The sequence below is a fragment of the Patagioenas fasciata genome, chromosome 9, assembly GCF_037038585.1.
Source record: "Patagioenas fasciata isolate bPatFas1 chromosome 9, bPatFas1.hap1, whole genome shotgun sequence".
NCBI classification, from domain to species: Eukaryota; Metazoa; Chordata; class Aves; order Columbiformes; family Columbidae; genus Patagioenas; species Patagioenas fasciata.
Genome location: NC_092528.1, coordinates 24,288,584 through 24,309,799, shown reverse-complemented (window position 1 = coordinate 24,309,799; position 21,216 = coordinate 24,288,584). Strand labels below are relative to the sequence as shown.

The window sequence follows — 21,216 nt, the reverse complement described above, 5'->3', positions numbered from 1 at the left end:
CTTAGAAGGCACAGGACTAAACACACATCGCCCTGCAGAAAGGGAAAGGTGATGACAAGGAGCCAAAAGCTTGGAACCATAAATTTATAAATAAAGACACAGGGGTGAATCTAACTAGTAAAATTAAGAACCACATAGATTTTGAGGCAATTAAAGATTCCTTCAATGCTATTTCAATTATTTCCACATGGTAGAAGTAAAAAAAAGGCTACAAGCAATTTTTTAACACTTTTAATTGCATAGGGAAAGCAGTTTGGTGGTGTATGTTGTTATATCATCAGTTCTGTGCTCCTGATTCCTATTACCAACAAAGCAGAACCTTAAAGTGCAGCTTATTAAGCAGAACCTAAATTCAGCAGGTTTGGATGACTTGCACTACAGTTTTTAAAGAACATCCTGAAACACACCGTATTAATATTATCAGTTTTAAACACATCTTGGGCACATGGAAGTCGCAATAGCTGGAACAAAACCTGCTGATATGCTGAGTATTTTTAAAAGTAAATAGAAAATCCTAATGATCTCCAGTAAACTAAGAGAATGATAGAATTTCTCTGTATGAACTGGAAATTCTCCAGAATGGGGAGTATCTAGTATTATTGACTTTAAAAATAAAAGTTTAAAATAACAATTAAAATTTTACTTAACATTATTTTACTCTTTTGTCATTAAAATGACATTCTTGATTTTTCCATACAGAATTTAGCTTCAGACTACATGATAATTCAATTAAAACGAGGAAATAATATGACGTGTATTAATGGATGAAAGTCACCCCATGCAGTGGTGACTAAACAGTCACAGGTATACATGTATGTTCCCTACTGAAGACTTGGCAGAGGCTGTTCCTTGGCCCTATGCTGCAAACACATGTTAATGAATGGAAGAGAGCCTAAAATCATTACTTATCAAGCCTAAAGATGACAAACAGCATGGGACTGCTAAATAACTGAGAAGCGACTAATAGATCTGCATGGCTAAAGAAGCTGCACAAAGAATATGGTATAGACTTCAGTACTGCCACGCACACTGACACCAAAGATGAGAACAGCCTGTGAAGCCATTGATTTTGGCAGGAACTTCCTGGTCAACATGGGAAAAGGGCACCTGAGCATACTATGCTACAATGGTCCTGTGGTCAAGAATGCTCAGAGAGGCTTTGGGTGGGGGATGTTCAAATGAAAAATAAAAACAAAAGTTTAAATGTCACACACTGATTTTTTTTTTTTTTTAACATGAATATTGTCAAAAATACGTATAAGTTTTAATGCTTGCAATTCAGGAAGGATATTGAAGAACTGGATGTAGTGCAAAGAACCACCAGAAGGATGATTAAAGGACCAAAAGCTCAGCTTTGAGAAATGCTCCAGAAGCACCATCTGTTCTCCTTAACGAAGGGAGAAGGTTAATAGGACAATCTGATCATAGTTTGCAAGTACCTACGTAAGGAACAGAAACTTGATCAAAGAGCTCTGTCCTTTAGCAAATCCAGTCTAACAAGAGGCAGTATAAAACCAGACAAACTCAGGCCCAAAACAATAAATGTTTATTACAGTTAACTATCAGTTAATGCTGATGTTGACAGCATTACCAGCTCTGATACCTGTCAGTAAGGCTGAACGCAGAACAGTAAATCTGTCATAGATTCTCCATCACACATTAAAAACATGATGGGATAATTTTTTTCCTACTCAGATGCAACTTTCTAGCTAAAAAAATGAATTAATTCAGAGCAGCCAGGGAATTCTTTTCATAGCACAGACTTTCATGAGCAGCTCTGTGTGTCCCATGAGGCCCCTAGAGCAGGAGCATCGCTCCAAGCTGGGGACTGTGGCTGTGCCACCAGGGACAGGCTCTGTCACTCTGGCAGCCCTCAGGAATGACAGCTTAAGACTGAAGCATCTCTGCTGTACCACAGGCCAGCCAGCATTCCCCCACCAAACTGGTATTTACCAGAGTACCTCATATCCATCAGCATCTCACAAAAATGCGACTAGTGGGGGTAGAACACACACATTCATACAGAGCCCAGCCCCATGGAGCTCACCTCAGCCCACACCCTTGACCATGCAGCAAGGTAACAGCTATAACCAAATATAAATAAGAACTGGATTCCTTGCTAAAGAAATCCCACTTGAAGATTAAATATTCATTGTTTATTGTGGAATTCTTTTCTAAAAGGACTGGGAGTGATGGTTTTCCTCTTTGGCTCTGGAAGCTGAAGGAGCAGAGCATCAGCTGCAGGACTCCCTCCAGTTCCCAGTATGGACCAGTTGTTTCTGGCTCAATCGGCGAAGAACAGCCCTTGGCGGGGCGGGGGGTGGGACGGGCAGCTTAAGGATAAGTACACCCCAATAACAGACCTGGGCAGCCTATTTAACAGCCACCTTGTTAATAATCCAGCAGGATCAAGGAACAAGTAATTTAACCTCTTGAGTATGTTTTCTTTAACAAGCTCTTTGACTTCCGCACGCCATCTCAGGGCCAGGAATAAGAACACAGAAGTGGAGTTTGTTTTGCAGAGTGTCATACACTTTTAGGGAGCTCAAATGACACATGAGGTGCCTTAGGACTCCCTACTTCAAGCTCCAGTTCTCACAGGATGAATCTGTGGCTCCAACCTTTGAACACAGAACTATTTCTCCAACTTCTATCCCTTACACTTAGTGCAAATTGACACTTTCTGCCTTACACCCCACATACAGGCACTGTTTTTAAGTGGAATGCAACTACAGAGCAGAAGCTGATACCTCAAATCAGACGTGTAAGAAACTGCTGGTGGATTTCTAGAGATGGAGACCTGGGGGGATGTTGGAACGATAAAGGACTCAGCACTCCGATTCAATGTGAATCACGCCAAAGCCCTTTATTACAGAAACATGTCTCCTTATATACGCAACTATTCTCTAATCACGAATCCACGCTCCAAGCATGGATTCGCTAAATGAGTATCGTGGGCAGTCCACACGCTGGAGCCCCACCGATGATAGGTCCGACGACTCACGCCATGCTGAGGCCCTGTTAATGAAGAAACGCCCCTCTTTCTCACAGCAGATTCTGTTCTCAGCTTCTTGAAGTGGCCTTGAGATTCCTTTGGGCCTGACTAATTCAACAACATATCTCCTTCTAACGAAACCCCTTCACAATTCCCCCTTTTTGTTCTTGAACTAGTCAGGCCCCTTAAACAGCATGCTGAATCGTCTTTGAAATACACTGCAACATAGGACACGTGATTAACAACATAATTACAGTTACATATAATGTAGCTAAACCTTACTTAATAAGATTAAACAACTATCTGCTTATACTCAAACCTTCATATCATATATAAAACCTTAATTCTACTTATGACAACCTTACCAACGCACTATTTTAGAATAGTCAGACAACTTAATACAATATATTCTCTTAAATTCTTAAAAGATCTATAACTGCGCAGTTTATAGAGTAACGTACTTAATACCATCAGCATATGCTAATTATTGACTTAATATCGTAAAACTTATATTAACCTATTCATATGCTAATTATTGAATTAATATCTTAAAACTTATATTAACCTATTTAAAAGATCTATAGCTTAATCTTAATATCTCTTTTAAAACCTTACCAGTTGCTAAATTAGGTTACCATGGTAGAAATATCTTATACTTTTACCTTATCTATGCATAGATTATCTAATTGTAATATCACCCTTTTGGAATTCTTACCATCTGTTCAAATTAGCATTCTCTATGGAAGGTACCTTATCTGTTTACTAATAAGCTTTTAGACCACTGGGTCTAAGAGCATCTATAACACTGAATAAGAATTCATGGTTTACATTTGAGACAATTCTCACAACTTATCTCCCTCCTGTCCTTCTGCATCTGTCGAATCTTTGTTGTCTTTATTCAGCCATGGCTTGATCCATTTCGCAGGAATCCATTTTGATCCTTGGTCTGTAATGACACAAGCATAACCCTTTCCCCAAGTTATTAATTGGAAAGGACCCTCCCATTCACCAGTAACTCCATTGCGTATTTTGACCTGACACTGATTTTCTCTAAGGTCTGTCAAGTGTCCTTTTAAGCTTGTTCCATGACGAATCATAGGTGGAATGTCGAACCCTTGCGGAAGGCGTAAAAAGTTCAAGACATATAATGCTTTGCTTAGTCTGTCATGTGGAGTAGTACAGTCAGTTCCCCCTTTTTGTTTGTCAAGCTGATGCTTGAGAGTTCGATTCATCCTTTCTATCAAGGCCTGACCAGTAGGAGAATTTGGTATCCCTGTAATGTGCTTAACACCCCACAATTGAAAAAAGGTGGCAGTAGCTTTGGCGATATAACCAGGTGCGTTGTCTGTCTTGACCTGTGCAGGAACTCCCAAAGCTGCAAAAGCAGAACGTAAATGTCGTTGCACATGTGAACTAGTTTCACCAGTCTGAGCAGTGGCCCATATGGCGAAAGAATATGTATCAATAGACATATGCACATACTTCAGCCTGCCAAATTCAGGGACATGTGTGACGTCCATTTGCCACAATTCCAAGGCTCCTAATCCTCTTGGATTGACTCCTGCACCCAGCCCTACTGAGATGCGCTGACAATCTGCGCAACTTTTAACAATACCTCGGGCTTCACTTTCGGACAATGAAAATTGCCGCTGTAAGACCTGAGCAGACTGATGGAGGAAACTATGAGAGCATACTGCTTGCCCAAACCTATCTACTGGAGGTGGAACCGAGGCAGGAGATACAAGAAAATCAGCTCGGCGGTTTCCTTCAGCTAAATTGCCTTGAATTGTCAGATGACTACGGATATGTGTTATGAAGTATCGGTGTTGTCTCTCTTCGACCAACAACCATAGTTGCTTGAACAAAGACATCAGTTGTGCATCCTGAACCTCTTTGAGCAATGATCTTTCAATGCGAGCTACCACACCTACCACATACAAAGAATCACAAACAATATTCACTGGGCTATGAGCAAATCTGATAAACACTTCTATTACAGCCCTGAGTTCCAAATGCTGAGTTGATCCTTTCAGGTCAGTTAGTATCACATTGTGCCATTTTCCATCTGTTTTCCATGTAATTGCTGCTTTCTGCATTTTACCCCCTGCGTCAGTGAACACTGTGGGTCCTTTAACAGGAAATTCTGAGAGAAGAGGGGGACCCTCCTCCATTGATCCCATATTCAAAACTGACATTAACTTGTGTGGAGGGGAAAATGTCTTAATTAAAGCTTGAGAATCTAATAACGCAATCTGAAAAGGTAAGGAGTTCTGCAAAGCCCACTGTAAATATTCTGAAACGAGGGGAACAACGATATATGCAGGCTCAGCCCCTGAAATTTCGACTATTCTCTGCCTACCTTTCATTATAAGCTGAGCAAAGACCTCAACCCTGGTTATAATGGTTCGTTTGAGTCGAAAATGCAAAAACACCCACTCTAAGATCTTTAATGGCTCCTTACCAGTTGTCCATTGCATTATGAGAGCAAAAGGATAGTTAGTATTGTGTACAATTAGTAGTCTGATTACATAATCTGGGTTCCACCTATGGCTGAAAGCTTTTACAAGTTTGGACATAATCTTTTTCAGAGCAGCATCCGGCTCAGCAGTAAACGTTCTAGGAGAGCTAATGTCACTATCCTCTTCTAGCAGTTTTACAATTGGAGCTAAATCCTCATTAGTGATCCCACAAATGGTCCGGACCCAATTCAGATCACCCACTAGTTTCTGCACATCATTTAAGGATTGAATGACAGGCCGACATACTATTTTCTGAGGTTTCACTGTGGACTGAGAAATTTCCCAACCAAGATATTTCCATGCTGGTTGAATTTGTACCTTTTCTGGAGCAATTAGCAATCCTCTATGCTGCAATGTATCAGATACTTCATTTATCAACAAATCAGTTGAAAAAGTTTCCCCAGCTATTAATATGTCATCCATGTAGTGGTAAATCACTAACTCAGGATGAGATTTTCTGACTGATTGCAAGGCCCAAGCTACATAAATTTGACACATAGTTGGGGAATTTTTCATTCCCTGTGGCAAAACTACCCATTGATACCTTTTCGCAGGTTCAGCCTTATTTACAGAATTTATGGAAAATGTAAAACTTTTACAGTCATCAGGATGCAAAGCAATGGTGAAAAAACAATCTTTCAAGTCAATTATTAAGATCTGCCAGTTTTCTGGAATCATGACAGGGGATGGTAATCCCGGCTGTAATGCTCCCATGTCTTCCATGGTATCATTAATTTTTCGAAGATCATGTAACAACCTCCATTTCTTTGATTTTTTCTGAATAGTAAACACAGGAGTATTCCAGGGACTTGTAGACGGCTCTAAATGCCCTTTTTCAAGCTGTTCCTGTACTAGCTCTTCGACATGGGCGAGTTTTTCTTTACTGAGCGGCCATTGATTTACCCATACTGGATCATCATTTTTCCACTGTAATTTAAGTACTGGTCGCCCATCATCAATGGCCGCTTCTAGAAATGCTGTTGTTTTGTCACCAGAGTTGCTCCTAGTTGTCCTAACACATCCCGTCCTAATAGAGAAACAGGGATAGACATCACATTCATGCAGTAAAGAACTAAATTACTCATGTTCTTCTGTATTATCACAAAATGCACATTTTGAGTCAACGGAATCTCATGATTTAACAGACTGTGAACTTATCGTACCATGTAACAAAGACCTATCAAAATTGCAACATGCTTAAACAGATACCCACAAAGAAAACAGGTTAATAAGGAAAGCATCTTGCAGACTTTAACAAGTTTTCTTGTGTTATCAGTTAAGTCTCTCTCAGCTTGTTGAAGTTCAAATCGCCCTGCCTGTAAAACTGTCTGAAAAGATTTAATGATTTCTTGTCCGAGTGCTTTCCTATGTTTTAAAACACCTCCCAATACCGATTTTTTAGGAACACAACTGAAAACAATCATTCCTGACCCCATCTTGCAAGTAAAAACCTTGGGGGGGGGGGTGGAGGGGGGGGGGGGAAGCACAGGGCTGCTTGCAGCCTGAGTGGGAAGAGCAGGCAGAAGGTTTTATGGCGTACTTAAAAACAACTAGTAAAACAATTCACTCACATTCCTGACAAGCTGCTTGATTTTCAGAGAGACGGTACACAGGAACACATAATATGTACTGTAAAACTCGCAAATAACATGCTGATAGCAAACATTAGCATTTTCTACTGCTGATTTCAACACCAGTGCTTCCTTAACTTCTAAGTTTTCAATCTGCTTATTGATGGTCTCTTGAAGGTGGCCAATAAATTGCATGTAATTCTCATTGGGACCCTGATTAACAGTTGCAAATGATTTGGCTGCTTTGTTGGTTTCAGGCACCTCTCTCATAGCTTGATATGGCTGACTGTTGGATTCACTCACTAATAGCTGATCTGATCTTTCACACAGTTCTTTTGCCCAGTTCTTATCCGGCGGCTCCTTCTGTTCTCTTGTAGGAGTTAGAAGGATAGAAAGCGGTGAAGGCGGACACAAATCAGTAAAAGAATTGATATTACACTTATTTACGACTTTAGTATTCTCAACTTTCACCAGTCCTTTTGACAAATTATCTGACTCCAGTTCTTTGGACTTCTTGGTCTCTCCAGGGTCGTGTGATGGTACAGGAGGCCATCCACTCGGTAATTTTCCTCCCTCCACCCCGGACTGTTGTATCATTGGGGGTGCCGAAGGCACAACAGGGGATGGAGTAAGGAGGGTATCGAAAACACGAACTGGGTAAGCTTCACAGTTATTTTTAGAGTTCTTATCAGGCTGTAACGCTGCAAAAATTCCAGTAACCGCAGCCCCCTCAGCCTTAAATTCTTTTAAGGTGGAAATTATAAGCTTCCATGTAGTCGCTAATGATTTAGCTTCTTCATCTCCGTCGCTAACCTTATCCCATAATTTCTGCCCTATATCGTCCCAAAGTTCAATTTTAAAAGCTTTCTCAGCTTCTGTCGGGTAGCCGTTAGTTCTACAACAAACCAACAGTCTACGTATGTTACTTTCTTCATATTTAAGTCCTCTCATAGAGAGAATATGCAGGAGGATCTTAACTATAGCTTTTTCCTCAGAGGATATATTCTGCCCCATAACTTCACTCTTCCCTCCTCCTGCTCCCAGCCGCTCACCTTTCCCGGGGCCTTCTTCAACAAAATTTATCCGCGGAACGTCCGTACGTCTCCGCCCGGCTCTCAGTCCAGCTGAGCCGCCTCCAGCTGGGCCGCTCCAGGCTTTTCCCCGACCTTAGTGAGACGCCGTTCGGAGTATCACGTCGGGGTCACCATTTGTTGGAACGATAAAGGACTCAGCACTCCGATTCAATGTGAATCACGCCAAAGCCCTTTATTACAGAAACATGTCTCCTTATATACGCAACTATTCTCTAATCACGAATCCACGCTCCAAGCATGGATTCGCTAAATGAGTATCGTGGGCAGTCCACACGCTGGAGCCCCACCGATGATAGGTCCGACGACTCACGCCATGCTGAGGCCCTGTTAATGAAGAAACGCCCCTCTTTCTCACAGCAGATTCTGTTCTCAGCTTCTTGAAGTGGCCTTGAGATTCCTTTGGGCCTGACTAATTCAACAACATATCTCCTTCTAACGAAACCCCTTCACAGGGGGAGGAGAAGGGGAGGGAGAGTTTGGCTGAGGCAGGAGCAGCCTAGAGAGCAGCCAGCAGCAGGCTGGCTATGTGTAACCATTTATTAATTCAGTTTATAAGAGCCAGATCGCAGGAATGGCAGGAAGGAGTTGAACCCCACACTGCGTGTGGGTGCTTCATGCAGCAGCCTTCACAGGAAAGGCTCTGCTGAAAAATTCCCAGCCCGGTGGCTCTGCTGAGCCTGCTGCTCCACTCCCATCGTTCCTACACAGAACCGCTGATGTTTTGGAGGGGGAGGGAGCTCGTCCCTTTCTGGCAAAGCAGGCACCTCATGTAAATTCATTGAATAAATGCAGTCATTTCTCTCAGCTGATCCATCGCCACGTGTGCATGCTGAAGCTGTGCCAGACCGTCAATGCAGCCAACTCTCCCACAGTTCATCACTCCTGAAGGTGAAAATGTTCATCACCCTTATCAGCATTTCCCCCTTCCTTTCCCCTGGCTGCCCCAAACTGCCTTCCCTGAATTTCCTGGCCCTCTTACCTCACAGGAGCTTTGCTCTGCACAAGTCAAAATGCAACCCAGGCAGAGCCTTGAAAGACCTTGGAGAGTAAAAGGACGTTATAAATAAAGTTATTTTAAGCTGAGGAAAACTGCATTTCCCTTAAAGGTTGACATCAGTCTCCAGAGCCCTTGAATTTTTAGACTTAATGTCTCCTTGATAAGACTCCATAGTAGCCGAGACCCACAAAAATGTTTCCAAAGCACCAGCAGACATAAATAACCAGAAACAAAACTGGAGCATCCTCACTGGATATTCACACGAGCTTCAGCTTCTGCAATTCAGTCCATGTGAGCCTGTTAGTCATCTGAAACAGTACAACTCTTAGCTCTTCAAGGAAGAGGAGGACTGTGCTGGATTAGCTGAAACCGACTCTTTTCCCTTTATCTTAGAGTAACCACCAACTCCTAGTCCCAACCTGGCCTGAAGAAATTACTCCAATTGAGCAAATGAGGGCCCGAATGAGCAGGGCTGCAGTCTGGAGCCCACTCTACTCTCTACTGATTCTGAGATCCGTGCAGGTCTGCAACACCTTATCACGTCCCACAGGGCTGGACAGAACATCAAACAGAACTCCTAGGGGCTGGTGTGAGCAGAAGCCTCCATGCTGACCATAGAAATCCAGGGCTTTCAGGGTCTGTTTTGCTTTCTGCAACATAATTATTAGAAGCTCAAAACACATGGATGAGATATACTTAATTTATGGACTCTAAGCTTTCCTCCAGCTGTGGAAGCTCCATGTGCTTAGGTTTACGTCCTCTTCACTTCAGCTGCTTTAGGAGCCTTCTCAAGCAAGAAAATGGGGTTTGGTTCCCCAATATTAAGCATCTTCAAGAGTAAAGCAAGGGAGATACTGACAGCATGTAGCAAGAGATCTGTCATAGGAAGAGATGGAAAGAATCTATTATTTTAAAGAGCACACAAACAACTGGCCAGCTGAAGAATATTTTAACTAGAAACATTTTTTTTCTTTTTTTTTTTCTGGATTTGGGGATGGAACAATACATGGATTTGTATCAGGCCCTTTTCCAGGCTCAGTTACATAGCTCTAGCTCTGTATGCACTGCTAATGAGATGAAACATTACTTACTTTCCCAAAGTAACTGGTGATTGAAGATGCCTTAAATTGAGACTCTTCATAAGGCTTTTAATTGCATTTAAAATAGTGTGCAATCATTTATCAGATCTGTTACCTTTCAAAGCATCATTTCTTTGAATAAGCACAACTGCCTTCAACCACAGGAAAATTCCTGCCCATCCCTTGCCCCCTTTTCACACCCAAGTCACACAGGGCAGCAATGACAGAAGTAACCCTATGGAGACATGCATGGTAGCTTTAAAAACAGAGTAGCTCACATTTTTCAGTCTTGCTGCTTAAAAAAAATCTCCACATTTAGAACCAAACACAAAATTGAAGCCTCAGAACAGCCAAAAGTTTGGCACAGTAACTCAGATCCATTTGGTTCCCTTCTTGACTTCTCTGCCCAGTGAAGCAGCTTTTTGCACCTGCTCAGCACAGGCCCTATGGCACATGCAACCTTACCCTGCTGCAGGAGCATCAATGACACCTCACCTGGGAGAGGTGCAGCTTCAGACCCAGCTGAGCTCCAGACTCTGGGGGAACTGAGAGCCAAGGGCAAAAGTAGAGAAGCCCTCACATTTTACTCCCTGCTGTGTGTGTTGTACAAACCAAGCTACCTGTCCTGGATCATTTGAAATTGAGACTTGGATCATCGCTTGAAAAGCCAGAACAGGAATCTAGCTAAAAGGTCTCCTTGCAACTCAAGGATGCTCGCTTAACATAGCATGTACCTGCACACAGCCTTCTCTAGCAAAAAAGCTTATGATATACCAAAAAACAACCCATGGTCACTTCTTCACTTGAGAGTCCAAAATAAGCCACTGTAGTAAAGTGGTTTAATCTGCACTGCAGAACATAAGCCAGTGCTCTTAAGCTTTTAGTGCAGCATCTCTGGACCTCGCATTTTTAAGAAAAACTGTGTTTTGATCCCATTACTCCAAGATCAGCACTAACTTTTGCACAAGTAAAGCTACATACCTGCTTAGCTCTCTGCAGTCCTCACTCTTCAATGTGGACAATATCAGGTTTACACCTTTTTGCACACGGCTCCATCTGCATGCTTTAGGCTCAGATGTGACACATCTGCTTTAGCATCTGTAACTACACCATAATTTCTTAGTATGACTTCAGAGGCAGCAGTTCAAGACAGCATATAATATATGGTCAGTGAGCCCAGGCTGACACAGTGTAATTGTGTACTGCAGCACTAACAGCACTGAAGGGAGGCAGCACATCTGTAAGCAGGAGCTGAGCCCCATGCAGAGATTTACAAACCACTACAGCTTACAGCTACTTTGAATGAGCCACAGCCACCTCTAACTGGCCTCAGGCTACTGGAGTGAGAAGGTCTGAGCCCTGCACCAGTTCCAGAAGAGATAGAGCTGTAAAGCTTTGCCCAGTTCCTCATTGTTTTCCATGCTCCCTTCCTTCATGCATTAATAAGATCAACCCACTGCCTTCAGATTTCCCTCAGCTTTAGACAGCTTATTACTAAACATTAGAGAAACATGTAAACCATTAACAGACTCTCTAGTGACATGTCACCTGAAGGGGGAGATACTTTCCTTAGATGGTCACATTCAGCTCCTTCGTGTATCATAACTGCTACTAGATCATTTCCAGCTTAGTAATACCCTGAAGGAATGATTGGAATCTGGATTGAAAGCTCCAAGTATCAAAAAGAGACACAAAAAGGGACATTTACAGTATCAGCAGGTAAATTAAAAAAAAAAAAAAAAAACAATAACAAAAAACAAACATCCAAAACAAACCAACACCTGACTTTAGATCAAAAGCACAGTAAAGGAACAAGACTTGACTAAAGTCACAGAGCAAAATAAGTAGAGGGGCAAGATTACTTCCCAGGTGTCCTGAAACCACCACAGCAGCTTGTTCTCCTCTGCTGCTCAGTTGCCAACCTGCTGAATTTGACCCTTAGCTATAAGTTCTTTGCAGACCTGTCTCACTGATGCAAAAAATATTAACAGTAAGTGAAACCTGCACCACAACTTCAATCATCAAATATTGTCCTCAGCAGCTATGGGATGATTTCTCACTTCTGAATCCATTCAGCTGGGCTCCTCAGCTCCACAAATGTAGCCCAAACAGTAGTCACTCATTCACCATTTGATCCATAAATAGACTTGAGTTGGCAAGAAACAGGTCACCAGAAAAATGCAATTCAGCAGACAGAGCCAGCACCTACCACTAGTCCCAGAAAATCAAAGTCACCCCTGACAACTTCAAATCAACGGATCTACAAGAATCTCCTGCCCAGTTCCTGATGCTGACTTGCTCATCCTGAATAGACTTCCAGTCATTATCTCATCTCTACTGTTAAGATCCAACTCCAAGTCATTGTGCTTTCTAGCACAACTCAGAGAAGGTCCAACTTTGTGCCTACTTCCAGATGTGGTTATTTCTCTCGCACAGACCCCCATGTCTACATGACACCAACTGAATATTGTTAGAGCTTCAACCTCAACTCTGAAGTGGTGATACAGATATTAGCTTTGAACTTACTTGTGCTACATTATAAATGCCAGAGTCAATTTAGAGGAAAAAAAAAAAGGCACTATTTACAATATTGTTCTTATTAAGCTGATTTGCTACCAGAAATAGTTCAAGTGACATTTGCCATCACTACATCCCATTGGTTGCATGGACAGTGTGGTAAATGGCTACTATCGTACCAAAGTTAATAAGCATGTGCATTTTTTTAATATGTATGTGTGTTTATATATATATTTATATATATATATATATAAATGCATAGAGTATGTATATTCAAAGTCCATAGTCACTGGACAAATGGATCTGTTTGGTACTACCAGAGAAATCCCTATTACAAGAGGCCAAAAAACTACAAACCTGGAGCAGCCCAGGGTACCTTCCAACTGCGGTGCTGAGCATTGAAACAGCTCAGTGTACTTCTGGTGCATTCTGACATCTGACACAGCCAACAGCTGGAACTGCTGGCTCCTAGGAGCTCCTGTAGGGATAAAGTGCTCCCAGCTGGCTCTTGTGTTAACAAAAAGGTTTTTTGGTCATAAAATGTCTTTTAATTCAAGTTTAATTACAAGGAGCAACTATGATTAAATTTACTTGAGGAAAAGGTTCCTTGGGTCCAAGTTGGAAACAGAAACTAGTGCTCTGAACAGATGGGGATCCACATATCCTGATGAAAGATTGTTTCACTCTGTAAACAAGGAGTGGGAAAGCATCTGTAATACCAAAGCAGCTATGGGTTAAAAACATGGATTTTTAACGGCCAGTAAACTAAACTACAGCAGCTAATGTGTTTTATGGATGCACACAGGCAGGATCAGTTCCCGTGATCTTAACTTGGATTTTGTAGACAAGAGATCAGCATTTGTTTCTCTGCTCAACAAACACTCAAGGAGCCAGAAAACTAAAAAGTGTTTCTATGAAGCTTATTGTTCTTATAAGGCTATATCTAGTACAGCTATACTGGCCAGAGTCCTTACTGAAAGGGTAAGTTTGGTTCCCTGATTTGGTCCAGTCTTCTAAGACTGCAGGAACTGGTACGAAAACCTACCAGGCTGTTATAGAGAAAGCAGAGATTTATACTTGTCATGTCCACAAAGAAATGTGGACTCATCACACAGACCAGTGGCTCTGTGCTCACAGACAGAACATCAACAGCTATATTAAGCAGAGGTATGAAGCATTTCCCAAACAGCTTTTATTGTTCAAGCACTAACCTCAAACCTGGATTTCACCTGCTACCATTTTTCTATTCTTCATCCCCACACCATATCCATGTAGCTGTCAGATGAGTATTTTAGGTTTTACAAACATCCTGATTTTAACCTTTGAGTATTTCCCAGCACTTCTGTATACTGTACACCAGGAAGACATCGGTGTTTTCACGTACCTGCTGGATCAAAGACATTTGGGACAACTAGAAGTGCCTTCTACAGCAGGTACTATCCAAAAGTTCAGAGCATTTAACAAACAATAACTAATCCTTAAAGCATCCACAGTGAAATATTATCACCTCCATTTCACAGATGGACACAACAAGGCTGTGATTTGCCAGTGGACAAGGTTGCTTCTATTTCCGCCTCTGGTTTGTAGAGAGCCCTGGCACAGGTCACTGCACCAAACACCTCCCTGGTACAGGAACACACTTCTTCCCCCTTCCTTTTCCAAAAGCTTGTACCAGGCCTGCTCCCGCATTTAACAGAGACACAGGACTGGGTGCATTGGGAAAGGGGCACAGCCTTGCCAGCTCCTGCAATGCCTTTCTGAGAGACTGGCGGTCTGCAGGGCTTCTCCTGGAAGCCTGGAACACAGGGCCGTAACTGTGCTTAGCTTTTGTTTGACATATCTAGCTATCAAAGCCAATGAGGAAAATTTAAATATCAGCCTGTAAGAGATGCATGCATGTCTATGCAGAAATGCAGAAGAAAGAACTCTCTGAATTAGTTTTTAAGCCTCTTTTTAAAACACTTCTTACCATCTTTCCCCATGCTAACCAGTCTCACAACACTGGTAGAACTATGTTAGGGCCATGAGACACATTTATCAACATTTTTCCAATAATTAAGTGAAGGGCTGTACGAAGACATGCAGTTACCAAAGAGAGGCACTTTTCACATCTTAAAGCTTGTTTTATGCTCGCCAACTTATACCCTTATTCCTTCTCTGCTACAAGCGGTTTAAGGGGCTGCTAACTTAAAATGGAAAATGCCTTTTTTTAAAAAAACATTAAAGTCAAGGAAAGCTCCACATGCCCAGCACATCAAGCCAACACACGCAGTGAGACAACAAAAATACAACATTTTCTTATTCAGCTTCATAACACCTTCCTGCCTCTGGAGAGCCTTCCTTCACTCCCTACTTTCCCCTCCTGCCTGGCATATATTTATAAGCCCTTCAAGCTTTATCTCAGTATTGCTGCTTCACTCTGGTGGGCCAGGAGCCTGCTGGAGGTACTCAAGGGTTTTAGCATCCCAAGAGGTGCACACAACTAACTCGTGGCTTGCAGCCTTCTTTTTCCCAGGGAGACAGATGTTGAGTACAACTGAAGCTATTAGGGAAGACAAACCAGGTTTCCATGGTTATGGGAGCCTGAGCTTCCCACCTTGGGAAAAATGCAATGCACGAACCACTGTAAGGAAGAAACAAGGCTAGACTTATGGGCAGCTGTGTACTACAGCTCCTTGATATTTTACACGCAGGCACCAGGAAAAAAAAAAAAAACAACACACAAAGAAAAAAAGCCTTTCTTGACAGCTTGGAGATCTGTGGACTCAAACAGCAGCAGTGCTTTATACACGTTCTATTGCGCTTGTGCTGTAACAGTATTTGCAGTATGCGTATGGGTGGGAAGAGCTGTGTTTCTGGCCCTTGCTCATCTGGGCCAACCTCACTACCGCCTAAAGGGGTCAGTGCTGCAGGACGAGGTATTTATTACCAGAGAACAAAGTGTGAATTGATCTGAGCTGCCCGTCTCACAGGTGAGATGAAGCAGGTGCAGGCTGCTCTCTGGGCCATGAATAAAGAGCTTGCACACAAAGACCCTGGGAAGGCAGAATTTGCAGGTGTGAATTTGCAAATCTGTCCCATTAAGTTAGAAGGTTTGGGCTCAGTGTGCTGGAAAAATACACACAAAGTCATGGTTCTCCTCCTGCCCTCCCTCCAAACAAAGCATAATGCAGTTTCCTTCATGTTGTCCTGAAAGTGAAATGGTTTACAATCAAAAGCCCATGCTGCTTCAAACTGAAACACTGATGAGGCTGAGGATGCTGATACAATGGAGAAGTGACAACTGCAGAGCCCTGGTAGATTTCTGAGGCAGTGACTCTCCAGGGCACAGAACATCACAGCCTCAATCCCACTTCATGTGCTGGAATAGCATCACAGCCACATTAATTCCCAGGCAAGAAGAATATTCTTTCAGAGGAGAATAAAATAGATTTCAGGCTTATTTTTGGAATTCAATCCAGGGAACCAGTTGATCACCTTTCCCCATGCCCCTTCCTCTATTCTTCTCTACAGCTACACAGTGACTGCCTGTCCTCACGTCAGCTGTTTAAATCAGAGCTGCACAGGCTTAGCAACACCTACCCCTGGTAATCAAACTCCTCTAAACAGCACCTTGGAAATGTGTGAATTCTATGCTGGCGCAGCCTCCCTGAGCAGCAGCCACCCAAGGCTGAAGTGCATCCCCTCTCACCAGGGTAGGTACCGCACACCATCAGCAACAGGCATTGCCCACACACCCCTCAGTGCTTGTTTAATGCCCCAAACCCACTGTCATCACACAGTGCAGAGGTACCAACAGTAATGAATGCTGGAACTAAGACACTTATCCAATATGGAATCATATCAAGATAAGCCAATTACTTCTCCACAGTGTCTGACCCTGATCTGCAATTAACAAATCAATTAAAATATTATTTTCTCTTCTTAAAAGAGCCACATTTTCACCATCAATAATGCTGTACTCTAGACCCTGAGACTTTCCAGAAGAGCACAAAACAAGATTTGAGGGGAAGAAGCTCAGAAGCATCCAAGAACAATGAGGATGGATTTCTCCTTTTTCAGTGCATCTTTGGCTGGTTTTGACCACTCAAGGATTACATCACTTTCCAAGGAGTCACCTGTGGGACACTAATCTATTTGGCAAATGAGAATCTGTAGTGTGCAAAAGCATAAACATACATACGATGCCAAGACAGTGTTCAGATCCACATTAGAACTTCTCCAAATTGCCTAGATGGAAAATAAGCTTCCACAGATCCATATTCTGTAGGACAAACAATGATTTTGTATTATCTTTGACCGCACTCTACTGCATGTTGCAGCAGACTTAGTCTCACCATATCAACACAAAACTATCGGAGCTCAGCAACTGCCCATCAGGGTGTCTTATGTAAGTTGTTTTCCGAGGCAGACATTTGAGACTCTACTTAAAATATATTTGCTTAGCAAGGGTTATTCATAAGCAATTAACACCACTCTCATCAAGGCTATACGTTGTTCATTTAGCTCCTCTAAGCCACCTGGAAAGGATTCAAGATGTGTGTGTACAAGACTTGCAGACAACACAGACTCAGGGTAGGGATTTGACCCTGTTCTTTCTCTAGTGACCTCCAGAATGGCCAGAAAGTCATTGCTAGAACTCTGCTGGCCAAATGCATCCGAGAGCAACTTGTGAGTTGCTCATCTGTATGGCTTTTTTTTTTTTAAATCATTTGTCCAGCCTACCACTAACAGCAATGACTTGTATGCCATTAAATCTCATCTGCTTGACCTTCTCACTCTCAGATCCCTGTGATAAAAAGTGAAGTAATTCCTGCCCCTTGCAAACAAACCTTGACCCCTTCTGTGTATTCAAACCCAAGTACCTTTTAACAGCAGCTCACTGGAGACTCTTTAGGACACTCAAGCATATCTTCTGGGGTTTCTTTTCTTCTCTTAGGCAGAGATAAAGAAAAGCTACATGCACAGAGACGTTATGAGCGCTGCTGCTCTCTGAGGGGCTGCAGGTTCTCATGGGCACTGGAATAAAATGTCCCTTCTCCTACTGGTCACATTCCTCAACTCAGCTCGGTTTTGGTCAGTAACTTTCAGGTCCCTCTGGAATATCCAAATAGCTCTGGCTTTCCCAAAACAACCCAAGCTGTTTCCACAACATGATAAAGTCAGAGTTCGGAAGAAATTGGCTTGGACTGGACAGACAGGGATACCAAATGTCTGCTTCTCCATCCCACTAGGCATTCCTGCTATTGCCTGGAATGCCAGTAAGCAGGATAGCCTACAAATGAGTGAAGGTTGGGGTTGTCATATTTGTTTCCTCAAACGCCTATGCAAAGACTGAAAGGAGAGAATCTCTGGATCTATCAGATGATTCTCAATATAATCCTTCTATGTAATATGCTAATGAGCAGTGATTCAAAATAAATCAATAAACCTGAGTAACCAGAGGAAGGGATTTCTTGATGACAGAAATGTCCACTAATATCTTGTTGGTTGAGCTTCAGTAAAGGTCTGACAAATCTATATGTAGCATTTCACGTTCAAAAATAAGCACAAGTATGAAGTGTTAAGTCAAGCTAGTCTGTAATGCTGGTGTCTAGTGGTTGGGAGTGCTGGCACCCTATTTTCTATAATTCATATGGGGCAGGAGATTAAGTCAGTCCCTGCATGGTTAAAATACTTTTCCAAAAGTAGTGCTGGCATGGGGCAAGAGAGCAATGGAAGCAGGACTCCACTGTACCACAGCACATATCACAGAGCTGACACTTTTGACAGCTTTTCTCCCACTGCTCTGCACAGCAGCCATAGTTTGTCTCACCAGAACTGCAGATCTGGAAGGAGGTGAGCTCTCCACAGCGTGGCCCCAGATCCAGCACTCACCCAACCAAAAGCTAGACAACTCCAAAACCCAGCCAGCATCCCAGTCTCCTTCTGCACACCCCAGTCTTTGCTGGAGAGGGTCCTGACCAGGTACTCCCACAAGAAATGGGGGGCTAACACAGTGCAATCCACCTCCACAGCAATTATGTACAGACCACTTTCACAAGACTCTGGGCTGAGAAAAGACAGGCACAAGTGCGGAAAATAAAACTGAGATTGCACCAGCTTGAGAACCATGTCATATGTAGGACTAGCTCTGCAGCACCAGGATGACTCTGGAGTTCTGCACCGAATCAAAGACCACAATTTGTACACCAGGATAAACCCGCTTGTTTTCTGCTGTCGCCCTGCAAGAAAGGTCACCACCCACACTCAGAGTGGAGCACCGCTCTTTGGTTTTAACATATCACCACAAAGAAAGCATCTGGGACTTAAACTAATACACCATGGTCCTGCCAACCTTTCCATGGCCACTCTGGGCTTTTGACTAGTTTCCAGGTGGAATTCAACACTCAATTTATACAAGAAGCAGCCTGCCACCTGGTTATGTTGCCTGAAGATAACTAGCACAGACTTAACAAATCATTTCTTCTGACATATATTACTTTTTGAGGAAACAGCACACTGTAAAACAGTCCTTATCTGAAGTCTTTTTCTTCAAGTGTTGAGAAGCATCTTCCCATTTGTTTGTTGCTTTTGAATACTATCAGAGCAGAGATCAGACAGCTGCTGATACTGTGAACACTATGCATAGATCTTTGAGAAATATCCATCCCATCTTCCATACAGAGCAATCAACCATGAGGCACTGAACCACAGAGTGAACAGCTCAAATTTTGAGTAAAAGCAAAACACAAAACTACCCAGATGTATCTGTTATTTTCTGAATACAGGAATTCTAAGCTTTCTAACAAATTACTAAATTACTACACTTCATAAAAACTGGGGGACCAGAAAAGCTGTTTTATCTTTTTACAAAGTATATCCTTTTATGTATAGGCTACAAAAATAAACAGTATATATTTTTATATATCTTTTCCACAACATTCAGCAGCATCTCCTACACATAGATACTTCTGTATGCATCCATTTATATTAATTCCTTAGGACCCCAGGTCCTATCTATAGAAAGACACATCCTAATGAACATACACTCACCTCTAAATCACTGAGCAGCTCACACCCATCTCTGGGAAAAACACACATTTGAGTCTGCATTATGTAACTGATCCCCTGGACTCCCTGATTCTCCAGCAGGTAACTTTTTTTGAAGCTGCAATTCAAAGGCTGGCTTTGAAGGCTGGGTTACACCTCAGAGCACAACCTCCACCCTCACCACCCGAACAAAGGCATCGCTCGGTCCTCAGCGCGCTCCTCTTCTGTGTCAGTGTCACTCCTCCGGGGAGGGGGAGGCTGATGCTTGGAAGTGGTCAAAAGCTTCGCATGTATAGCACTGAACTCTGGTTTAGAAGGACCACAGTACTCCTGTGAGGATGGTCAGGATGCAGGCAGATGAAGGAAGAAAGTGAACACTTAAGAACCCTTAGCTTTCTCTTAACTCCACAGAAAAATGTTTATTTAAGACTAAGAACTGAAGCCTAACCTCTCTATATATGTAGATGGAGATATGTACTTACCTGGATCAATAGTGGGAAACATCCCATTCCCTCAAAGCCCCTGAACTCCAGGAATCATAAATACTAGAAGTAGGTATCAACTCTGTGCTGACTTATTGCTGCTCTCAGCTGAGCATCCTATGATTTCTTTATGCCAAAGGATGGGAACAATATCATCCTCCCTCAGAGAATGATCATCTGCTTATGAGCCAGGTCCACAGATGCATCTTCAGTGATCCCCCAGGCTTCCTTCATTACCACCAATGAGAATTGTCTTTCACTTTTTTTCCCTGTTATGCAAGAAAAAAAAACAAACAAACTGCATTTTAAACACTGAGACAGCCTCAGAGTAACTGCAGTGAAGGGTCCAGTACAGGGCCAACTAAGAATGTCCTGCCATGTTCAACTAACCAAAAACAGTTGAAGAATACATTTAATAAATTCAGCTGCCTTTCCCTACAAGTATAACTGCTTCAAACTTGTGGTTCATGCCCCCATTCTCTTCTTTGGAGAAAAACATCTTCCAAACTGCAATAAGGAGTCTCCCTGTCTTTCATTAAGGATATGAATTTTCTGATGTTCTACCTCAGACTATCATGGAAAAGGTGTTTTACTGCTAACTGTAATAGAATAAGAGTTATCCTAGCACTCTGAACTTGAACAAGTTGCTTCTATTCTGTGCCTTATTTTCCTTTGGAACACCAATAATGCTCTAGACTTCCTTTTTGTAGCCCCGATACCCATCAATGCAGAGTTACGCAACAACTTGGTGTTGTACGTTACAAATGCTGGTGTTTCACCAAGTACGCTGACTTGAGGAGAGCAAAGAGCGAAGTCCATCTGCCAGACAGCTCCAAAAGCCATGTGTCATTAGGAGAAAATACTGAAGTCAATGACAATGAAGCATTTTGGCTCTTTTGGCAAAAGATTAAATGCCATATGAGCATGTGT

General features: G+C 42.4%; 1 protein-coding gene across 1 annotated transcript in view; it reads right to left on the bottom strand.

Moving 5' to 3' along the window:
* Positions 1–21,216, bottom strand: part of FGF12 (fibroblast growth factor 12) — a 220,801-nt gene that overhangs the window by 184,286 nt on the left and 15,299 nt on the right. The window lies entirely within an intron of this gene.